Source organism: Musa acuminata, unplaced genomic scaffold, assembly GCF_036884655.1.
Source record: "Musa acuminata AAA Group cultivar baxijiao unplaced genomic scaffold, Cavendish_Baxijiao_AAA HiC_scaffold_288, whole genome shotgun sequence".
NCBI lineage: Eukaryota > Viridiplantae > Streptophyta > Magnoliopsida > Zingiberales > Musaceae > Musa > Musa acuminata.
In genome coordinates, this window is record NW_027020550.1 from 1 (window position 1) to 5,000 (window position 5,000).

The window sequence follows — 5,000 nt, forward strand, 5'->3', positions numbered from 1 at the left end:
ATCCAGCCCTGTGCCACCCGGGGGGTTCCAGGGTGCTGAGATGGCTGACGTTTTGCTCCGCTCACGACGGTCACCGCACCACGCAAGAACAGGCCAAAAACTGGCCAAAACAGCCCAAAAACGGGCCAAAACTGGCCATTTTTGGCTGCGCGAGCGAGCGGCGAGCGGCGAACAGCGAGCGAAGCGAGAGGCAGCACCGTCCCTGCTATACGAAAGCCCCATCCAGCCCTGTGCCACCCGGGGGGTTCCAGGGTGCTGAGATGGCTGACGTTTTGCTCCGCTCACGACGGTCACCGCGCAATGCAAGAACAGGCCAAAAACTGGCCAAAACGGCCCAAAAACGGGCCAAAACTGGCCATTTTTGGCTGCGCGAGCGGCGAGCGGCGGACAGCGAGCGAAGCGAGAGGCAGCACCGTCCCTGCTATACGAAAGCCCCATCCAGCCCTGTGCCACCCGGGGGGTTCCAGGGTGCTGAGATGGCTGACGTTTTGCTCCGCTCTCGACGGTCACCGCGCAATGCAAGAACAGGCCAAAAACTGGCCAAAACGGCCCAAAAACGGGCCAAAACTGGCCATTTTTGGCTGCGCGAGCGAGCGGCGAGCGGCGGACAGCGAGCGAAGCGAGAGGCAGCACCGTCCCTGCTATACGAAAGCCCCATCCAGCCCTGTGCCACCCGGGGGGTTCCAGGGTGCTGAGATGGCTGACGTTTTGCTCCGCTCTCGACGGTCACCGCGCAATGCAAGAACAGGCCAAAAACTGGCCAAAACGGCCCAAAAACGGGCCAAAACTGGCCATTTTTGGCTGCACGAGCGAGCGGCGAGCGGCGGACAGCGAGCGAAGCGAGAGGCAGCACCGTCCCTGCTATACGAAAGCCCCATCCAGCCCTGTGCCACCCGGGGGGTTCCAGGGTGCTGAGATGGCTGACGTTTTGCTCCGCTCTCGACGGTCACCGCGCAATGCAAGAACAGGCCAAAAACTGGCCAAAACGGCCCAAAAACGGGCCAAAACTGGCCATTTTTGGCTGCACGAGCGAGCGGCGAGCGGCGGACAGCGAGCGAAGCGAGAGGCAGCACCGTCCCTGCTATACGAAAGCCCCATCCAGCCCTGTGCCACCCGGGGGGTTCCAGGGTGCTGAGATGGCTGACGTTTTGCTCCGCTCTCGACGGTCACCGCGCAATGCAAGAACAGGCCAAAAACTGGCCAAAACGGCCCAAAAACGGGCCAAAACTGGCCATTTTTGGCTGCACGAGCGAGCGGCGAGCGGCGGACAGCGAGCGAAGCGAGAGGCAGCACCGTCCCTGCTATACGAAAGCCCCATCCAGCCCTGTGCCACCCGGGGGGTTCCAGGGTGCTGAGATGGCTGACGTTTTGCTCCGCTCTCGACGGTCACCGCGCAATGCAAGAACAGGCCAAAAACTGGCCAAAACGGCCCAAAAACGGGCCAAAACTGGCCATTTTTGGCTGCGCGAGCGAGCGGCGAGCGGCGGACAGCGAGCGAAGCGAGAGGCAGCACCGTCCCTGCTATACGAAAGCCCCATCCAGCCCTGTGCCACCCGGGGGGTTCCAGGGTGCTGAGATGGCTGACGTTTTGCTCCGCTCTCGACGGTCACCGCGCAATGCAAGAACAGGCCAAAAACTGGCCAAAACGGCCCAAAAACGGGCCAAAACTGGCCATTTTTGGCTGCACGAGCGAGCGGCGAGCGGCGGACAGCGAGCGAAGCGAGAGGCAGCACCGTCCCTGCTATACGAAAGCCCCATCCAGCCCTGTGCCACCCGGGGGGTTCCAGGGTGCTGAGATGGCTGACGTTTTGCTCCGCTCTCGACGGTCACCGCGCAATGCAAGAACAGGCCAAAAACTGGCCAAAACGGCCCAAAAACGGGCCAAAACTGGCCATTTTTGGCTGCACGAGCGAGCGGCGAGCGGCGGACAGCGAGCGAAGCGAGAGGCAGCACCGTCCCTGCTATACGAAAGCCCCATCCAGCCCTGTGCCACCCGGGGGGGGTTCCAGGGTGCTGAGATGGCTGACGTTTTGCTCCGCTCTCGACGGTCACCGCGCAATGCAAGAACAGGCCAAAAACTGGCCAAAACGGCCCAAAAACGGGCCAAAACTGGCCATTTTTGGCTGCACGAGCGAGCGGCGAGCGGCGGACAGCGAGCGAAGCGAGAGGCAGCACCGTCCCTGCTATACGAAAGCCCCATCCAGCCCTGTGCCACCCGGGGGGTTCCAGGGTGCTGAGATGGCTGACGTTTTGCTCCGCTCTCGACGGTCACCGCGCAATGCAAGAACAGGCCAAAAACTGGCCAAAACGGCCCAAAAACGGGCCAAAACTGGCCATTTTTGGCTGCGCGAGCGAGCGGCGAGCGGCGGACAGCGAGCGAAGCGAGAGGCAGCACCGTCCCTGCTATACGAAAGCCCCATCCAGCCCTGTGCCACCCGGGGGGTTCCAGGGTGCTGAGATGGCTGACGTTTTGCTCCGCTCTCGACGGTCACCGCGCAATGCAAGAACAGGCCAAAAACTGGCCAAAACGGCCCAAAAACGGGCCAAAACTGGCCATTTTTGGCTGCACGAGCGAGCGGCGAGCGGCGGACAGCGAGCGAAGCGAGAGGCAGCACCGTCCCTGCTATACGAAAGCCCCATCCAGCCCTGTGCCACCCGGGGGGTTCCAGGGTGCTGAGATGGCTGACGTTTTGCTCCGCTCTCGACGGTCACCGCGCAATGCAAGAACAGGCCAAAAACTGGCCAAAACGGCCCAAAAACGGGCCAAAACTGGCCATTTTTGGCTGCACGAGCGAGCGGCGAGCGGCGGACAGCGAGCGAAGCGAGAGGCAGCACCGTCCCTGCTATACGAAAGCCCCATCCAGCCCTGTGCCACCCGGGGGGTTCCAGGGTGCTGAGATGGCTGACGTTTTGCTCCGCTCTCGACGGTCACCGCGCAATGCAAGAACAGGCCAAAAACTGGCCAAAACGGCCCAAAAACGGGCCAAAACTGGCCATTTTTGGCTGCACGAGCGAGCGGCGAGCGGCGGACAGCGAGCGAAGCGAGAGGCAGCACCGTCCCTGCTATACGAAAGCCCCATCCAGCCCTGTGCCACCCGGGGGGTTCCAGGGTGCTGAGATGGCTGACGTTTTGCTCCGCTCTCGACGGTCACCGCGCAATGCAAGAACAGGCCAAAAACTGGCCAAAACGGCCCAAAAACGGGCCAAAACTGGCCATTTTTGGCTGCACGAGCGAGCGGCGAGCGGCGGACAGCGAGCGAAGCGAGAGGCAGCACCGTCCCTGCTATACGAAAGCCCCATCCAGCCCTGTGCCACCCGGGGGGTTCCAGGGTGCTGAGATGGCTGACGTTTTGCTCCGCTCTCGACGGTCACCGCGCAATGCAAGAACAGGCCAAAAACTGGCCAAAACGGCCCAAAAACGGGCCAAAACTGGCCATTTTTGGCTGCACGAGCGAGCGGCGAGCGGCGGACAGCGAGCGAAGCGAGAGGCAGCACCGTCCCTGCTATACGAAAGCCCCATCCAGCCCTGTGCCACCCGGGGGGTTCCAGGGTGCTGAGATGGCTGACGTTTTGCTCCGCTCTCGACGGTCACCGCGCAATGCAAGAACAGGCCAAAAACTGGCCAAAACGGCCCAAAAACGGGCCAAAACTGGCCATTTTTGGCTGCACGAGCGAGCGGCGAGCGGCGGACAGCGAGCGAAGCGAGAGGCAGCACCGTCCCTGCTATACGAAAGCCCCATCCAGCCCTGTGCCACCCGGGGGGTTCCAGGGTGCTGAGATGGCTGACGTTTTGCTCCGCTCTCGACGGTCACCGCGCAATGCAAGAACAGGCCAAAAACTGGCCAAAACGGCCCAAAAACGGGCCAAAACTGGCCATTTTTGGCTGCACGAGCGAGCGGCGAGCGGCGGACAGCGAGCGAAGCGAGAGGCAGCACCGTCCCTGCTATACGAAAGCCCCATCCAGCCCTGTGCCACCCGGGGGGTTCCAGGGTGCTGAGATGGCTGACGTTTTGCTCCGCTCTCGACGGTCACCGCGCAATGCAAGAACAGGCCAAAAACTGGCCAAAACGGCCCAAAAACGGGCCAAAACTGGCCATTTTTGGCTGCACGAGCGAGCGGCGAGCGGCGGACAGCGAGCGAAGCGAGAGGCAGCACCGTCCCTGCTATACGAAAGCCCCATCCAGCCCTGTGCCACCCGGGGGGTTCCAGGGTGCTGAGATGGCTGACGTTTTGCTCCGCTCTCGACGGTCACCGCGCAATGCAAGAACAGGCCAAAAACTGGCTAAAACGGCCCAAAAACGGGCCAAAACTGGCCATTTTTGGCTGCGCGAGCGAGCGGCGAGCGGCGGACAGCGAGCGAAGCGAGAGGCAGCACCGTCCCTGCTATATACGAAAGCCCCATCCAGCCCTGTGCCACCCGGGGGGTTCCAGGGTGCTGAGATGGCTGACGTTTTGCTCCGCTCACGACGGTCACCGCACCACGCAAGAACGGACCATAAACAGGCCAAAACAGCCCAAAAACGGGCCAAAACTGGTCATTTTTGGCTGCGCGAGCGAGCGGCGAGCGGCGAACAGCGAGCGAAGCGTGAGGCAGCACCGTCCCTGCTATACGAAAGCCCCATCCAGCCCTGTGCCACCCGGGGGGTTCCAGGGTGCTGAGATGGCTGACGTTTTGCTCCGCTCACGACGGTCACCGCGCCATGCAAGAACGGACCAAAAACAGGCCAAAACAGCCCAAAAACGGGCCAAAACTGGCCATTTTTGGCTGAGCGAGCGAGCGGTGAGCGGCGAACAGCGAGCGAAGCGAGAGGCAGCACCGTCCCTGCTATACGAAAGCCCCATCCAGCCCTGTGCCACCCGGGGGGTTCCAGGGTGCTGAGATGGCTGACGTTTTGCTCCGCTCACGACGGTCGCCGTGCCACGCAAGAACGGACCAAAAACAGGCCAAAACAGCCCAAAAACGGGCCAAAACTGGCCATTTTAGGTTGCGCGAGCGAGCG